Source organism: Polyodon spathula, chromosome 4, assembly GCF_017654505.1.
Source record: "Polyodon spathula isolate WHYD16114869_AA chromosome 4, ASM1765450v1, whole genome shotgun sequence".
NCBI classification, from domain to species: Eukaryota; Metazoa; Chordata; class Actinopteri; order Acipenseriformes; family Polyodontidae; genus Polyodon; species Polyodon spathula.
In genome coordinates this window covers 1,273,115-1,293,390 of record NC_054537.1, presented here as the reverse complement: position 1 = coordinate 1,293,390, position 20,276 = coordinate 1,273,115, and the positions used below count along the sequence as shown (strand labels likewise).

Sequence of the window (20,276 nt, the reverse complement as noted above, 5' to 3'; positions counted from 1 at the left end):
AATCACAGCCCCCGGTAGTTTTTGAAACTGAAACCCTGTCTTCGCCATGTTGGCTCCAACTATGTTATTATATTGTACGCCATGCTGACTCCATGAGGATCCAAAATGGCACCAGTTTCATAGTAAGCCCATCCTAGAAAAACGTAAAATTATTTATGTATGGGTGCTTTGTTTTGGGAGCAGCTCTCAAATGAACTAAGGTAATTTTCCCTTTACTTAATCATATGATGCAAAAAAAAAACAAAAAAAAAACCAACTCAATTTTCATTAGTAATATTTTTTTAAACGTGTTGCCGTGGTTATAGATGGTAAAATTCCACAACATTAAATGAACGCTCTGCTCGTTTGGTCTGTAATTCCCTTTGCGCTGAGCGGTTGACGTTGCTTAGCAACCAAAGACGCCAATAGCAATCTGAAAGACGCATTATTTATAAGAAATAAAATCAAACCTGCCAGCAATAACATCGCTGTGACAGGATAGCGTTGCGGGCCCAAGTGGTATCGGCGGTCAAGGAGACAAGGAAGCTGCAGTTAAAGCGCTGCTGCGCTGTTTAATAAACAAAACACTGCTCACAGAGCCAAAAATCAAAGGTCAAACAAAAACAAACCTCGCACATAATAAACACTTACAAAACAACTGGCACAGGGGCCAAAACAAAAGTTTAAACAAAACTGTTCAGGCTGGGCAGAGCCTTCACTGAACTTTTTCACATAACAACTGCTCTGCTCACCTCACCTCACCTCACCTCACCTCACCTCACCTCACCTCACCACTGTTCTGTCACAAACACCCCCCCCCCCCCCCCCAAACACCAAATGAATTTCCCCTTTTTTTATAGCATGTGGCTGGAGCCTAATTATCAATTATTCAATTACCTCCATCCACTGATCAGAAGGCTTTGCGTGTGTCAGCCATTGATATACTACTACTACTACTACCCCACAGGGTGCTGCAGTCCCTGGAGGCCCTCAAGATGGTCGAGAAGGATCCCAACGGTGGCCGCAGACTGACCCCTCAGGGACAGAGACTTGGACAGAATCGCTGGACAGGTAGCAGCTGCAAGCAAAAAACCTTAAGATGTACAAATAACACTTGGAGAAATAAAGCTAATAAAAAAACAAACAAAAAAAAAACTACTACTACTACTACTACTACTACTATACTACTACTAATAATAATAATAATATAATAATAATAATTTACTTAGGTATATTAAAAAGCTCTCTCCATCCCATCAATACATATTAAAGCATTATACAAGACCACTGTGATTTCCTTCTTAAAACCTCCTTCTTGCATCACAACTGAAATCAACCTTTCTGAAATGTATTTTTGTTTTGTTTAGGCATCCCTTACTTACTATTGCCAGGAGAACTACTACCGACATGTAGTAAAGATTGCAAGTGAATTTCTGAAAAAGTACAACAATAACCCAGTGCTGCTGTTTTTTAAAGCCTATGGAATATTAATGGAAGGTAAGTTGAAATGCATTGGTGTGGAAGGTAAGTACACTACGCACGATCATTCAGCTGACATATGTTTATACACATACACAACAAATTAAACACCTTAAAAAGACACCTGTATTGAAAATGTTCTGGAGAGAATACCCGTGGACAATCAGGAATGTTGCTTTAGGCCATGGATTCTATTCTGTATCTAAAATTGTCACCTTATCGTGAGTGCCAGTGACATCCATGGCAGTGAAAGTGGATTTATCTTTTTACAATAGGGTTGCACAAACCTTACCCAGAGTGCCAGTGATATCCATGGCAGTGAAAGTGGATTTATCTTTTTACAATAGGGTTGCACAAACCTTACCCAGAGTGCTAGTGATATCCATGACAGTGAAAGTGGATTTATCTTTTTACAGTAGGGTTGCACAAACCTTACCCAGAGTGCTAGTGATATCCATGGCAGTGAAAGTGGATTTATCTTTTTATAGGAGGCTTTGTGGTCCAGTGGTTAAAAAAACTGGCTTGTAACCCAGAGGCACCCGGTTCAAATCCCAGCTTAGTCACTGACTCACTATATGAGCAAGTCACTTAACCTCCTTGTGCTCCGTCTTTCGGGTGAGAAGTTCTTGTAAGTGACTCTGTAGCTGATGCATAGTTCATACACCTTACTCTCGTATCTTGTAAAGTGCTTTGTGATGGTGGTCCACTATGAAAGGCGTGTTATAATAAAAAAATAAAAAAAGTTTGCAGATGATTCTAACCACTGTTCCACCATTACAGGTCGTACTCAAGAAGCCATTAGAGAGTTGAATCAAGTAAAGGACAAACCAGATGTGTCCCTTTGTTCCACTATGGCCCTCATTTATGCTCACAAACAAAGTGAAACTGTCAGTGGGTATCTGCTTACTTATGTATTTAGCATAATAAAACTATAATTGCACAAATATTGAACTCACGAGTGTGCGTGAAACTTCAAAGACTAAACAGCAACTATTTCTGAATTTCAAATTTCAATTTAAATCATCATGAAAGAGTTTTAGAAAATGATGAATGAAACCAAGAAGAGTTTAAATAGCCAACCCACTTTCCTTTAAAGATAGTAACAGAGATTGTTTTTATTTCATATAAATAATGACGTTTTGCTTGTTAAAAGACCGAGATGCCGTTGTGGAACTAGAGAGTGAATTGAAAATAAACAGAAAGACTGCTAGAGAGAAGCCTCTGTACTATGCTGGGATGTTTCTGTGGCTGTTGGGGCACAGTGGCAAAGCCAAGGAGTATATAGACAGGATGCTGAAGATTGCAGACTCAAGAGAGGTTGGTAGATCCTAAAATCCATATATACTCAGTGTTGGGGAGTAACACAGTCCAGTACATGTAATGCATTACTGCAATCTGATTACATATATACTCAGCGTTGAGGAGTAACACATTCCAGTACATGTAATGCATTACTGCAATCTGATTACATATATACTCAGCGTTGAGGAGTAACACATTCCAGTACATGTAATGCATTACTGCAATCTGGTTACATATATACTCAGCGTTGAGGAGTAACACATTCCAGTACATGTAATGCATTACTGCAATCTGATTACATATATACTAAGTGTTGGGGAGTAACACAGTCCAGTACATGTAATGCATTACTGCAATCTGATTACAGATATACTCAGCATTGGGGAGTAACACAGTCCAGTACATGTCATGCATTACTGCAATCTGATTACATATATACTCAGTGTTGGGGAGTAACACAGTCCAGTACATGTAATGCATTACTGCAATCTGATTACATATATACTCAGTGTTGGGGAGTAACACAGTCCAGTACATGTAATGCATTACTGCAATCTGATTACATATATACTCAGTGTTGAGGAGTAACACAGTCCAGTACATGTAATGCATTACTGCAATCTGATTACATATATACTCAGTGTTGGGGAGTAACACAGTCCAGTACATGTAATGCATTACTGCAATCTGATTACATATATACTCAGTGTTGGGGAGTAACACAGTCCAGTACATGTAATGCATTACTGCAATCTGATTACATATATACTCAGTGTTGGGGAGTAACACAGTCCAGTACATGTAATGCATTACTGCAATCTGATTACATATATACTCAGTGTTGGGGAGTAACACAGTCCAGTACATGTAATGCATTACTGCAATCTGATTACATATATACTCAGTGTTGGGGAGTAACACAGTCCAGTACATGTAATGCATTACTGCAATCTGATTACATATATACTCAGTGTTGGGGAGTAACACAGTCCAGTACATGTAATGCATTACTGCAATCTGATTACATATATACTCAGTGTTGGGGAGTAACACAGTCCAGTACATGTAATGCATTACTGCAATCTGATTACATATATACTAAGTGTTGGGGAGTAACACAGTCCAGTACATGTAATGCATTACTGCAATCTGATTACATATATACTCAGTGTTGGGGAGTAACACAGTCCAGTACATGTAATGCATTACTGCAATCTGATTACATATATACTCAGTGTTGGGGAGTAACACAGTCCAGTACATGTAATGCATTACTGCAATCTGATTACATATATACTCAGTGTTGAGGAGTAACACAGTCCAGTACATGTAATGCATTACTGCAATCTGATTACATATATACTCAGTGTTGGGGAGTAACACAGTCCAGTACATGTAATGCATTACTGCAATCTGATTACATATATACTCAGTGTTGGGGAGTAACACAGTCCAGTACATGTAATGCATTACTGCAATCTGATTACATATATACTCAGTGTTGGGGAGTAACACAGTCCAGTACATGTAATGCATTACTGCAATCTGATTACATATATACTCAGTGTTGGGGAGTAACACAGTCCAGTACATGTAATGCATTACTGCAATCTGATTACATATATACTCAGTGTTGGGGAGTAACACAGTCCAGTACATGTAATGCATTACTGCAATCTGATTACATATATACTCAGTGTTGGGGAGTAACACAGTCCAGTACATGTAATGCATTACTGCAATCTGATTACATATATACTCAGTGTTGGGGAGTAACACAGTCCAGTACATGTAATGCATTACTGCAATCTGATTACATATATACTCAGTGTTGGGGAGTAACACAGTCCAGTACACGTAATGCATTACTGCAATCTGATTACATATATACTCAGTGTTGGGGAGTAACACAGTCCAGTACATGTAATGCATTACTGCAATCTGATTACATATATACTCAGTGTTGGGGAGTAACACAGTCCAGTACACGTAATGCATTACTGCAATCTGATTACATATATACTCAGTGTTGGGGAGTAACACAGTCCAGTACATGTAATGCATTACTGCAATCTGATTACATATATACTCAGTGTTGGGGAGTAACACAGTCCAGTACATGTAATGCATTACTGCAATCTGATTACATATATACTCAGTGTTGGGGAGTAACACAGTCCAGTACATGTAATGCATTACTGCAATCTGATTACATATATACTCAGTGTTGGGGAGTAACACAGTCCAGTACATGTAATGCATTACTGCAATCTGATTACAGATATACTCAGTGTTGGGGAGTAACACAGTCCAGTACATGTAATGCATTACTGCAATCTGATTACATATATACTCAGTGTTGGGGAGTAACACAGTCCAGTACATGTAATGCATTACTGCAATCTGATTACATATATACTCAGTGTTGGGGAGTAACACAGTCCAGTACATGTAATGCATTACTGCAATCTGATTACATATATACTCAGTGTTGGGGAGTAACACAGTCCAGTACATGTAATGCATTACTGCAATCTGATTACAGATATACTCAGTGTTGGGGAGTAACACAGTCCAGTACATGTCATGCATTACTGCAATCTGATTACATATATACTCAGTGTTGGGGAGTAACACAGTCCAGTACATGTAATGCATTACTGCAATCTGATTACAGATATACTCAGCATTGGGGAGTAACACAGTCCAGTACATGTAATGCATTACTGCAATCTGATTACATATATACTCAGTGTTGGGGAGTAACACAGTCCAGTACATGTAATGCATTACTGCAATCTGATTACATTGTTTAAGTAACTTGGCACTGTAACGGTTCATTTTTCGTAACATTAAAAAAAAAAGGCAGAACGGCTAATGCATAATGTGGGAAAGAGCTTCAACAGTGCAAGTCGGAGAGTAAATGCAGTAATGAGCGGATCCATTCAATTGGCTAAGCAGAGTCCGGGGGCGGTTCCTACAACTGGAATGGTGTACCTGTGACCTGGAACCCCAATACAGGGCGGGGATCAGACAATTCTCAGTTGACAATTGTCAATTACTACAATACACTATTTCAAACATAGCAAAAACCTTGATTGGGTGTGGCTTGTCAGGACAGGAATTGGCTTCTCCTATGAAGTAACTATTTCTAACTAACATGTTTTTCAAAGTAATAAGTAATTGTAACTATTTTGTTCAAGTAACTGTAACATTATTATTTTGAAAAGTAACTTCCCCGACATTGTATATACCGTGTATTGATCTAGATATTTGAGGTCGCTTGTAACATGTGTTATCATACTATTCCTATGATGTAATAATTCTCACTGAAGGTATGGGTGTGGGGTGTGGGTGTATAAATGTTAACATTATATATTTGAGAATATGTTTATATTATAAGATTGCCTGTTATTTGAAAAATTAGTACAAATATTTATTAAAACTATTTTTTCTGTAGTTACTGATATGACTTGTTGCCTGAGACATTCTTTTGAATCTAGTCCTGAAGCCCTTGTCCTGTCCTTACCCAAGGTATATGGGTTTGACTTGGAAATTATTGGAATGTAGAATTATGCTTACCAAAAAGAAAAGCATGTCAACTGATTGCTTGCTTTAAAATGAATTACACATGAAATGTTCCATTTCCAATTGTGTGCAGGGTCTTGTTCTTAAAGGAGCGATAGAACTGAACTCTGACAAGGAGTTTAACAGAAACAAATCCATCAGATATTTTGATGACGGAGTCAAAAGATGTGATAGGCTTGATGGGAAAGGTATGCACTCTATATCTGTAATCTACTCGAACAGTGAGTCATGACTGTGTTTAAAAGCATACACTTCAAAGAGATGAAGCAATAAATTGTTTTTGTATCCGATGCTCAATCTACTAGTTAAATATTTCACGAAAAGACAGAATTATTCTGGAGCCCATGAAATTGTGAACCAGATTGTTGTCTCACACCTCAGTTTTCGGCCATCACTGATCGTAAAGATGAAGCTGTTTCTAGCATAAGATTGGGACCAGACGCTTGAAACAGCTCAGAGGTAAGTACAAAATAAACAGATTCAAGCCCTAACCATATATCTATATTTGTGGAATTCATTCAGAAATGGGCCAAAAAGATATATTTTCAGGCCTCATCATTTATTAGAATAGTGAATGATTACCTCCTTGTACATTACACTTAAAAACAAATTAGAGCCTATGTGAGCTACTGCTGCATGGTGCTGACATGTGACTGACGGAGCAAGCCCTGCTAGAGTGGTGTGCTTGCCTGATATAGAGACCATGCGTATGGTATGCATACAAGTATGGGGTTTTGGTTTATATGAACTAATTTATTAATGTTGTTATATCTATTGTAATGTGCTGTTTGTATGTGTTGGTTGTACACTATATATTATTTTTGGTTTCTCACGAGCCCAGGGACTTACGATGTAAATGAGCATATAGCTAAGTCTGGGTACAATACATCTTGTGACTTGTCATGAATGTTAAAAATTGTACATTGTCCCTGACAAATACATTTTTTAAAAAATAGGTTGAACCACCAGAATGCTGTGTTCTTTTTACAAAGACAATGCCATCAAGTGTATTTATATATTCCAGAATTCTTCAGAAAGACAGGACTAATGTGGATGCTCTCCAGGCTCTGGTGGTTCACAGCCTTGCAAAGGATGGCAACCTAGCTAAGGTGAATAAATCAAACATTTCCACGATACCAAACCAAGAAACATGAAACATTATTATTATTATTATTATTATTATTATTATTATTATTATTATTATTATTATTATTATATAATTAAAACAAGCAGTGTAAAACTGAGAATAAGAGAAAAAACTGTAGGGTTTTTACACACACACACACACACACACACACACACATATATAGGCCGAGTAATTTATCAGCTGTCACAGAAACCTGAGATGGAATTGTTTTCTTGTAGCTCATTGAAGAGGCCCACCTATTATTTTTTATAATACATGGATTCCCTTGTGAAGACAGCATGTATCAAAGCCCTTCTTTTCACATTGTATCAGGCTGCTGATTCTGTACGAGAGCTGATTAGTGCACTTGAGACTGCTGAGCGTGGCAATGCAAGTCTTCACCTGCACATCATAACTCCTATTAGCAGCCTGGTGAGTCATCTTTATATTCTCAAATCTGGATTTAATGGATTTAATTTAATTGTGACTTGAAGGGATATGTTTGATTTACAGTGTTTTTATGCTTAAGTTTACAGACCACAGTGAATCTGTCAATATCGTGTTCTTAATACATTTAATCTTATAAAATGAAACCCTTTTAATCCCAAATTTGAGGCCTTTTTGGTGTAAATAAAAACATGTTGTTGGTATTTCTTTGGCTTTTGTTTTGTGCTTCAGTGTGGAAAGAACCAAGCAATGCAGTCCCAGATTTATGGGTTAGCTCAGCGTGCATTCCTGATGGCTCCCGCTGATGCCGACATTGCAACTGAGGTGGGCTACCTGCTCTCCCTGCAGGGCAACGTCCGAGAAGCTGCAAAATGGTACTCAAATGCAGTGAACCTGGATGGAAATAGTTTACCTGCTCTAGCGGGTAATTCAGCAGTACCTGTTTAAATATACCATGTCCACTTGTTCTTTATAATGGTAATAGCAATCATGCTTGCTTTTCCACTCAGGCATAATTCGATGCCAGCTCATGGAAGGACAGCTGCTGGAGGCAGAGCAACAGCTGGAATTCCTCAGGGAAGTTCAATCCATTGGGAAGTCAAGGGTAAGGGGCTGCATACTGCTACTAGTTTACAGTACTGATCATTTTATGCTTCTTATAATAAATGTATGTGAATATCTATGCTTACTCACACACGTCATTCACAATACATTACTCCAGGCCTTAAACCACTGCACTGGCTTCCTGTTAAAATCAAGATTGATTTGAAAATTCTGCTTACTACTTATAAGGCCCTTCATGGTTTCAAGCTTTTATATTTACAGGAGATGATGGTACCTGATGCTCCAAGTCACACCTTGAGATCAGTGAATGATAAGCTTTGGTAGTTCCTAGAAGTGGTGTAAAATCCCTGCCTGTGGAACTGCGTCATGAGTCATGTCAGAAATGCTGGCACAGTCAAGTCTTTCAAATCAAGTTTAAAAACAGATTTGGTTGCGTCAGCTTATTCTTGAGCTGGATGGATTGGCCAATGGCTTCTTCTTTATTTTGTATTGTAAAGCACCCTGGATGGTTCAGGTGAAGAGTGCTATATAAAAGCACATTGTATTGCATTGTTTGTAATATTCCATTATAACTTACATTTTTAACCATTAGGTATGCAGCATGGGTTGAGGTTGCCCCTTCTCCAGAATTTCTAAACTCAATTGACAGTGATGGTCTTCCTGTTCCTGTGTATGTGCCGTCATAGCTGATATGGTATCTCAAGACATTCAGAACTACAGCCAAATCACTAGTCAATATACAGTGGCTCTCAAAAGTATTCACCCCTTGGACTTTTCCACATTTTATTGTGCTACAACATGGAATCAAAATGGATATAATTAGGAGTTTTTGCCATTGATCAACACAAAGTCCATAATGTCAAAGCGAAAAATAAAATCTACAAATTGTTCTAAATTAATTACAAATATAAAACAGAAAATAATTGATTGCATAAATATTCACCCCCTTTGCTATGACACGCTGTTGGAAAACATGGATTGAGAATTGATTAGCAGTTTGCTACGCATGTGGACTGGCAGAGCTATACTGGTGTTTTTTTCTGAAAAGAGACTAATATTGCAGATAGCAGACTGTTTGGTTCAAATTGCATGTACTGCTAACCACTGATAGAGACGCTGCGTCTACAAACTGCCCAACAATGACTGCAAGCTAATGAGATAACAATGCTGTGGACCAGAAGGGAACAGGTTCTAAAGACTTCAGAGAGATCGAAAGAGATAATGCCACTAGGATCAAAGGGGGTCGCAAGGTGATAACAAAAGGCAGATGTATGGACCTTTTGTCTCCAGGAGTGTGAAGAATGCACTGAGTTCAGAGCTTGTCACACTAGACTACACACACAGACACACACACATTAAAACTCACACAATATATTAAATTACCTTGACCATTGGTTAATGTCAGAGAAAGGGGAGGTGGACCGTCTATACAGAAGGGTATTTAATGTCATGCAAACATTGTAATGTTGAGTGTTGTTTGTCCTGTACCTGGGACCAGACTCCCTGCATATTTCAATAAACCTGGCAACTGATTGAAGAAAAGGACTCTGTGGATTTTCTTGAATCTACTTACTCACCATCATTTTTTTTAAGTTACTTCACACGCCTAAATAAGTTCTGGTGCAACCAGCTGTCTTTAGAAGTCACATAATTAGTTGAATGGAGTTCACCTGTGTGCAATTAAGGTGTTTCACATGATTTCAGGTTAAATACACCTGTCTCCGGGAGGTCCCACAGTTGGTTAGTACATTTCCTAACAAAAACTACATCATGAAAACGAAGGAGCATTCAAAGCAAACCCAGAATAAGGTTCTTCAAAAGCACCAATCAGGGGTAGGATAGAAGAACATTTCCAAGGCATTGAATATCCCCCGGAGCACAGTAAAGTCCATTATTAAGAAATTGAGAGAATATGGCACAACTGTAAATCTGTCTAGAACAGGCTGTCCTCAAAAACTGAGTATCTGGGCTAGAAGGGCACTAGTCAGGGAGGCCACCAAGAGGCCTATGGCAACTCTAAAGGAGTTACAGTCTTCCACTGCTGAGCTGGGAGACACTGCATACAGCAACAATAGCCTGGGTGCTTCACAAAACTGGCCTTTATGGGAGAGTGGCAAAAAGAAAGCCATTGTTGAAAACCTGCATCAAATCTCAACTAGAGTTTGCCAGAAGGCATGTGGGAGACTCTGAGACCAAGTGGAAGAAGATTCTATGGTCTGATGAGACCAAAATAGAGCTTTTTGGCCTCAACGCTAAGCGTTATGTTTGGCGCAAGCCTAACACCGCACATCATCCTGAGAACACCATCCCTACCGTGAAGCATGGTGGTGGCAGCATCATGCTATGGGGATGCTTCTCTGCGTCAGGGCCTGGAAAGCTCGTGAAGATAGAGGGCAAAATGGATGCAGCAAAGTACAGAGAAGTCCTGGACGAAAACCCGCTGAAGTCTGCAAGAGACCTGGGACTTGGGAGAAGATTCATCTTCCAGCAGAACAATGACCCCAAACATACAGCCAAAGCCACTCTGGAGTGGTTTAAAAACAAAAAAGTCAATGTCCTGGAGTAGCCCAGTCAAAGCCCGGACCTCAATCCAATTGAGAATATGTGGAAAGAGTTGAAAATTGCTGTTCACCAAAGGTCCCCATCCAACTTGACGGAGCTTGAGCAATTTTGCAAAGAAGAATGGACAAAAATTGTAGTATCCAGATGTGCAGAAACCAAATAGACTCATGGCTGTAATTGCTGCCAAAGGTGCCTCTACCAAATATTGATTGTAAATACAGTATAATTGTAAATCTCGAAAAACTACTCACTTCTAAATCTTTTGTAGTCATTTTTGTATTACTTTAGTATAAATACATGTTAATTTGGATTCATATGTTGTTTTTTTCTGACTTTATGTGAATGAAAAGACACACATTTGCTCGTTTTCCCATTGGAAATAGTGATATTTTGAAATATCACTGTCCTGGTCACAAAAGCAAAGTTTGTGGGGAATAATAGCCATTTTCTATACTTTTGAGGCATAAGCAATTAGGAAATAACACTTACTACCCAGGAACAAAAATTGTGTTGCATAGTGTTATTGTTGAAGGGCAGTATCTACATTCTATACATGAGATGCAAAATCTTGTCTACAGCAATGTCATTTCTCTATTTATGGCATTGTGTCCAGATGGGAGAAACCCCCTTACTGAGCCACTAAGACTCCTTCATAACTTTAAATAAGCTTCTTTTCTTCTTTGGGCTCTGGACTATGGAGATTTATTCCAGATTCTGATGACCATACTACCTGCTTAGTTTCTTGGCTATCATGAAATTAGAATCTGAGGTGTGTATCTGTGTAGAGTTCATCTTTGTAGAGTTTTTGTTTTAATTCTTTAAACGGACTTTTGTCTGCAGGTGATTTCGAAGCAGCCCAGAGCTGTTTACAGCGCTTCCTGGAGCTCGACGGCACCTTTGCAGAGGCACACCTTCTAATGGCTCAGGTATACCTCTCCACGGGGGATTTCAAACAGTGTTCCCACTCTCTGGAGATGGCTGTCAGCTACAACTTCAAGGTAAAGCCCTACCATAGGCATGGCTAGCTAAGGCTGGACCTTCTTGATAAATATAAAAACAACTCTTCTGGATATCAAACATTTTATTTAAACACACAGTAATTCTTTCTATTCCTTTTTCCCCCATTAGGTTAGAGAACTACCTGTTTACCACTTCATCAGAGCCCAAGCACTTAAGAAGACAGGCAATCTTCCAGAAGCCATCAAAACCCTACAGATGATCCTGAGTCTGCCGGGGATGAGGAGAGCTGGAGCTGGGAAAGCAGCGGGGGCCCCCAGCAGCTCTAGCGACCGTGTCTCTGTGTACCTGGAGCTGGCAGAGGCTCTGTGGCTAAACAGGGAGCAGGTAAGAAGAGCAACAACAAATAAATGACTTTTTAATCTTACTTTTAATTAGCCCCTTCAAGGTTCTTCAGTCTTTGCTTGCCCCAGGCTATACAGTATTTTGGCAGTTCCCCATTTAAAGAGCAAGTTGTATTCCCACAGCATGAAGCTATCAAGATAATGCAAGATGCCATTGTTGAGTTTACTGGAACTCCTGATGAGATGCGTGTAACTCTTTCTAACATCGATTTAGCCCTGACAAAGGAGACACTGAGACTGCTTTGAGTGTTAGTAAGTGAGCATGAAGGACATATAGCGAGAGTATATATATATATATATATATATATATATATATATATATATATACACACACTGCTGTGTGCCGATGGTTCAATCCAGAGAAGCTTGATGGAAGCGTCAGTAACAAGCTGCTTCCGGGGCATTGATACGAGCATTGTGTGCTTGCATCTGTCACCCAGGTCAACCCTGCTTTATCAAAAGCAGTGTGAAATCATGTACCTGATCCACATGACACCAGGTCCTGACCTGCCTAGAGCATGCCAGTGTGAAAGGGGCTAAATTTGCCTCAAACTAGGTCCCCTGGTCTCCTGGAACAAGGTTTCAAGCCACTGTTCATGAAAAAGAAGCTTTAAAGTCTTGAAGTCAATTGTTTTTTGTTTGTTTGATTAGCACTGCTACTATGCACTGTGATGAACCCTCTAAACACAGGTTTTTAGATGTGTGTTTCAGCAAACGATTTGACTTTGAATGGCGTCAAGTATTTAATTCTTCTGGCAAAGGCGTACACTCAGTCCGGAGACCTGAGAGAGGCTCTAGAAACATTAAGCAAGGTAATGTTAAACACTGTGCAGGTGCAAGTGATCAGTAAACAGACAATGATAATCCAGGTGCAATGGTGTTTTATTTTGTAATCCAATTGCCTGATGGTGAAACAGCAGTAAATAATAACAATATTATCATGCAATACAGCGGTATGTATTGCTCTGTTTTAATCCACGGGTTGGTTCTGAAATAATAACAGTCCCGTTCTTTTTCACTCACACGTAACACAGACAAAAACACCAGTCCATAGTGCATGCTCTAGTGCTCATAGTGAAAATACACTTCTTTAGTGATACAAAGGACAGTGATGATTTAGTGTAACATAGCTCCACCCCCTTTCTAGATTGCCAACTTCCACCTAACCCTGGGAATTAACTGTCAGGCCATCCAATCCAGGCTACTCTGTTCCCTTTACACAGTGCCCTCACAGGTCGGAAGGGAGATCTAACACCAAGAATCATTCGATCTCTGTCACAGGGATCTATTTGCAAAATGTTTTAGGCTTGGTTACATGGTGCAATATGCAAGCAAACGTTTAACAGTATATGAGGCACAAGCAACTCAGTTAAAACACAACTAACCCTAACCCTAACCCTAACCCAACAGATAGAAATAGACTAACAATTGTACTTTGAAGAGACCGGTTTGGCCATGTCCAGTCCTATCACTGGCATGCGATATTGCTTTGTTAGTGTGCTGGCTACTTTCCTACCTGGATATCCCTTCTTACATTTGCTGACATTTTTATTGATTGCATGTGGCTGTTGAGTTCTCCCATTAAACACGGTTTGTTGCTCAAATGTTTTAAGTGAACAGTTTACACTGCTATTTAAAAGGCAATAAATTAATGTTAACAAATGAGAAAAAACATGAGTGCTTAACAAACGATAAATTAAACTGCTGAGGTTTTTGTTTTACAAGATCTAAAAGCAGTATTTGTGTAATTATGCTGACGTGTCTTCCAGCATGGGTACAAGCCATCATGTTTGTGGCATGGAGGCATGCAGTCAAGTCTTATCGAAGTGTGTTGAAGGAGTAGCCAGGGAACATTGTTGTTTTTCGGTCCCTTCTCTTTTGTTCTTGTCAGGCCTATGATGTTCAGTCCCGAGTACTGAGACGGCTCTCAGTAGATCAGCCCGAGAGGATGCCCTCAGTGTGTGTGTGTGTGATTTTATTTAGGTATATGGGACAAACAAATGAGGTACTGAGGCATTTGAATAAGGCCCGTAAAGACACCGAGTGGGGACAAGATGCTGTGTACAAAATGATCCAGATATGCCTGAATCCAGACAATGGGACCGTAGGAGGAGAAGTGTTTGTAAGCATTGACGAGGAAACCAGGTAACACCATCCAGGCATGGAGCCCCATTAAGAAGTCTTTAATGGTACTGCACAATGCAAATTACACAGAAACACAGCTTATTAATACATGCATTGCTATTGTAGTGTGCTGCGGGGCAGGTAACATGAGGTCAAAGTTTTGTTAGACAGACTTAGTGGACTGCCCAGATATATCTATTTAGTTACAGTTACACTCAGTCAACTACTAGAGAGAGAGTTCATTACAACACGCTGTATTATGAACCTATAACAAAATCTGAAAAAGAAGGTTGAGCTACTAGAGAGAGTTCATTACAACACACTGTATTATGAACCTATAAAAGAATGAAAAAGGTTCAGCTACTAGAGAGAGTTCATTACAACACACTGTATTATGAACCTATAAAAGAATGAAAAAGGTTCAGCTACTAGAGAGAGTTCATTACAACACATTGTATTATGAACCTATAAAAGAATGAAAAAGGTTCAGCTACTAGAGAGAGTTCATTACAACACACTGTATTATGAACCTATAAAAGAATGAAAAAGGTTCAGCTACTAGAGAGAGATCATTACAACACATTGTATTATGAACCTATAAAAGGATCTGATAAAGAAGGTTCAGGTATTAGACTAAGATGCGTCTCTTTCCGACTGGATTAACAGCAACAGCAACTATCTTTTGAAAGAAAGACAAGAATCAGAGGAGATGGCAGTGAGGACAGCACTGGACTTACTGAAGGAGTATCACCCTCGCACGCTGCAGGGAGAGAAGCAAGTGCTTTTGCTTCAGAACTGCTGCTTGATGGCTACCAAAGACAAGACCAATGTTGAGAAGGCTCTCGTTGCATTCACTGAAATGGCTTCATCTGAGGTATGGATGTATTGGTTGTTTAATATTTAGCAAGAATCACTCCCCTAGCGCTTACTGATGGAGATACCCATAAAAGGAAGTTAATCTCTTTCATTCCCTACCTGCTCAATACAGGTAATGTCTGTAATCTTTATTTACTGTAGTGTTCGATGCATGTGTCGTCACTCCTGGCTATGGCACAAGCCTTCATGATCCTGAAGCAGACTCCCAGGACCAGAAACCAGCTGAAGAGAATCACAAAAGTGTCCTGGAATGCAACCGAGGCTGAAGACCTGGAAAAGTGCTGGTTGCTGCTGGCTGACATTTATATACACTCTGGCAAATATGACATAGCAACGGACTTACTGAAATGATGCCTACTGTACAACAAGGTGAGGCTGAGGCATGACTGCTGTGCTTTGGGTTGAAGGTCCTGTCACAGTCATTCAGCTTGATCTTGTGCTGTAGTTGTTTTGCTGGGATGTATGTTGGAATACTTGATGCCTATATTTAAATGCATGTAAGGGCCCAGAAAAAAAGAGAAAAAAATAATTATGTAATGTTACCTTACTTAAGGTATTGTAAAATGAGTGCTAATCAGGGTCTTTAAAACCTTTAAAAACTGTCTGTGATGCTTATGCACTGTAGCATCAATTACATATTTATGTTGTCCACAAGTATTAAACACTACTGCATTTAGAAACACTAGAAGAAGCATAATACATTAATGATAAATATTCAGTCAATAAGTCTTTTTCAGTGTCTTCAAATGTCTTCTCTGTTGCATATTGAGCAAGTATTGATTGTAGTAAATACTGTGATTTCCTAAAGTAGGTCACATATTTTAACCAACTCTTACAATAGTTTCCCATAGTAAACGCATAGTAAAGTGTGATAAAGCACAGTGGAAACATAGTAAAGTGTGATAAAGCACATTGAAAGCATGGTAAAGTGTGATAAAGCACAGTGAAAACATAGTAAAGTGTGATAAAGCACATTGAAAGCATGGCAAAGTGTGATAAAGCACAGTGAAAGCATAGTAAAGTGTGATAAAGCACAGTGAAAGCATGGTAAAGTGTGATAAAGCACAGTGAAAGCATAGTAAAGTGTGATAAAGCACAGTGAAAGCATGGTAAAGTGTGATAAAGCACAGTGAAAGCATGGTAAAGTGTGATAAAGCACAGTGAAAGCACGGTAAAGTGTGATAAAGCACAGTGAAAGCATAGTAAAGTGTGATAAAGCACAGTGAAAGCATGGTAAAGTGTGATAAAGCACAGTGAAAGCATGGTAAAGTGTGATAAAGCACAGTGAAAACATAGTAAAGTGTGATAAAGCACATTGAAAGCATGGCAAAGTGTGATAAAGCACAGTGAAAACATAGTAAAGTGTGATAAAGCACAGTGAAAGCATAGTAAAGTGTGATAAAGCACAGTGAAAGCATGGTAAAGTGTGATAAAGCACAGTGAAAACATAGTAAAGTGTGATAAAGCACAGTGAAAGCATGGTAAAGTGTGATAAAGAACAGTGAAAACAGTAAAGTGTGATAAAGCACAGTGAAAGCATGGTAAAGTGTGATAAAGCACAGTGAAAACATAGTAAAGTGTGATAAAGCACATTGAAAGCATGGTAAAGTGTGATAAAGCACAGTGAAAACATAGTAAAGTGTGATAAAGCACAGTGAAAGCATGGTAAAGTGTGATAAAGCACAGTGAAAACATAGTAATGTGTGATAAAGCACATTGAAAGCATGGCAAAGTGTGATAAAGCACAGTGAAAGCATGGTAAAGTGTGATAAAGCACAGTAAAAGCATGGTAAAGTGTGATAAAGCACAGTGAAAACATAGTAAAGTGTGATAAAGCACAGTGAAAGCATGGTAAAGTGTGATAAAGCACAGTGAAAACAGTAAAGTGTGATAAAGCACAGTGAAAGCATGGTAAAGTGTGATAAAGCACAGTGAAAACATAGTAAAGTGTGATAAAGCACATTGAAAGTATGGTAATGTGTGATAAAGCACAGTGAAAACATAGTAATGTGTGATAAAGCACATTGAAAGCATGGCAAAGTGTGATAAAGCACAGTGAAAGCACGGTAAAGTGTGATAAAGCACAGTGAAAGCATGGTAAAGTGTGTAAAGTGTGATAAAGCACAGTGTGATAAAGCATAGTAAAGCATGATAAAGCACAGTGAAAGCACATGGTAAAGTGTGATAAAGCACAGTGAAAACATAGTAAAGTGTGATAAAGCACAGTGAAAGCATGGTAAAGTGTGATAAAGCACAGTAAAAGCATGGTAAAGTATGATAAAGCACAGTGAAAACATAGTAAAGTATGATAAAGCATATGTAATCACTGTTAAAGTCCAGAGAGGTATGGTAAAGCAAATTGAAATACATGGCAAACCAGGGTTAACTATGGTATAACCATGGGAGAAAACTACAAAAGCACATGGGAAAATAAAATGGTGACCATTTAAAAGCACATGGGAAAATACAATGGTGACCCTTTAAAAGGAAAAGCCCATTGTTTTGTACTATTGGAAAATGTGCTGCATGAACATGGTGAGTAATGCTCTGAGTTGCAGCTATCGTATCTAGCAATGAAACAAAACACTTTGCATTAGATGGCAGTGTTTGCACAGTTTGCAAGGGTTCTCTTCTCGTTTTCATTTGAAAGGTTTACCTGCTGGAGTTGGGGTATAATGTTAGAGGGAATTGGTTAAATCTATAATGTAGTGATTTAGCCTATTATAATAATGCGATGAATAACTACTTGCTTGCTTGTCTTTAATAATTCTTGACATTTTGTTGAATGGTAGGTTTCTGGGAGTCTAACTCTAAGATGTTGTTGTCTTTCTTTTCTGTCTTTCAGTCTTGCTGTAAAGCATTTGAATACCTGAGCTTCATTATGGAGAAGGAGCAGTCTTATAAGGACGCTGCAAGTCACTATGAAATGGCCTGGAAATACAGCAACAGGGCAAACCCAGCTATAGGTGAGGTGTATAGGTATAGATGTAATACGTTATTATCATCCTTTTAGCTCCTTTTAGCTACTGCTTGACCCAGCACCACTGAAAGAAACACAAAGGCAAGGGCTTGGGGCTTTGGACGGCATACAGTGCAGTATACTGAGTGTATGTTTAACATAACCTGACAGAAGCCAAAAATAATATAAACGTGTTAAAAAAAAAAAGAATCCTGACTTGGTGTCTGTGTTTTGTAGCTACATCCTTGTTTTGGGTTTTGCCTCCCAAAAGCATTCACTAGAAGACCACAGCGCCCCCTGCTGTTGTTGTAATGTTTTTTTCCTGTTTTCTTCTGCCACCTGGAGGCAAGAATAATGAAGTAGAGCTGATTTAACGTTTTTCAGAAAATGCATATTGCAGGGTTAGGAACATGTGGATCCTACTGCAGTCATCCTATTGTGTGTGTGTGTGTGTGTTTATTCAGCAGCTTTCATTGTGTTTGACAGGTTACAAGCTTGCTTTTAATTATCTGAAGGATAAGAAATACACAGAAGCAATACATGTCTGTCACAAGGTATGCCATGTTTTAAGTATAAAGATCAGACTTAACACAGCCTATGAGGTCATGAAATCCAATCCAATCAAATCAAAATGTTTAAACAGTATCTCAATGCACTGTACAAGAAAGTCACAATAAAATACATTTCTATAGAGAAACAAAGTAAAAGGAAAGCAAGATCAAAAATAAAAACAGTTTGGTATAATATAATCTTAAAAAGAAGTCAATATTCATTGCATTTATTATTTCTCTAGGTTTTGACTGACCACCCTGATTACCCAAAAATTCGAAAAGATGTCCTGGAAAAGGCCCAGTTCTCTCTTAGGCCATGAGAGAAGGATGCATGTATATTGCCAACATAATAAAAATATTTGGGACAGAATCATTTCTCGACTCTTTTTAAAATGTTTTTATTAAATATGTTGTTTTGTAACAATGGGATAACATTGTGTGTAATAAACATCTAGCGCTTTGCTGCCCAGTGTCCAGTCTATCTGACATTGAGACAATAGTCATTGAATAGGTATGGGAACATGCCCGGGGCTGTGAAGGGTTAGGGTTACAATCAAACCAAAACGATTAGCAGTATTCCATGTTGTAAAAGAGCAATGTTAAATTCTTATTCTGCAGCTGCTTCACTATGCAGTTTGATATATGATGGATATAGCAGTGAGATTTAGCCCATATTGCCATGTTGCGTTTGTCTGTTTAACACTGTTGTGCATCAAACTATTGATATTATTAAAAATCCAATGTAACCATGTCTCTGATTTGATTCTTCTGAGTCTGGCTCCTATGCTCCAGTGATATGAAGAATGAAATATCTATCCCTGTTTTTTCACCCCAGTTTTGAATCTCTAAGTATGTTTCCACACAGCTCAAAAGAAGTGACAGTCAATGGTCGTCCACAGCCAAGCCAATCGCCTCTTACCACTCAGGGGCTCCCTCTTGAGTGGATGCAGGAGAGCTACCAGCTCCTGGAGGAGTGCAGGAGTGTGCTTGAACTCACAGTGTCTGGACAGTAGTGTCCTCTGTAGAGTTACCAGCTCCTGGAGGAGTGCAGGAGTGTGCTTGAACTCAAAGTGTCTGGACAGTAGTGTCCTCTGTAGAGTTACCAGCTCCAGGTGGAGTGCAGGAGTGTGCTTGAACTCACAGTGTCTGGACAGTAGTGTCCTCTGTAGAGTTACCAGCGCCTGGAGGAGTGCAGGAGTGTGCTAAGCTCACAGTGTCTGGACAGTAGGGTCCTCTGTAGAGTTACCAGCTCCAGGTGGAGTGCAGGAGTTTGCTTAAGCTCACAGTGTCTGGACAGTAGTGTCCTCTGTAGAGTTACCAGCTCCTGGAGGAGTGCAGGAGTGTGCTTGAACTCACAA

At 39.1% G+C, this 20,276-nt stretch overlaps 1 pseudogene; it reads left to right on the top strand.

Moving 5' to 3' along the window:
• The first annotated feature begins 92 nt into the window (after nt 1-92).
• LOC121313744 lies at nt 93-19,238 on the top strand (annotated as a pseudogene).
• Nucleotides 19,239-20,276: the final 1,038 nt, after the last annotated feature.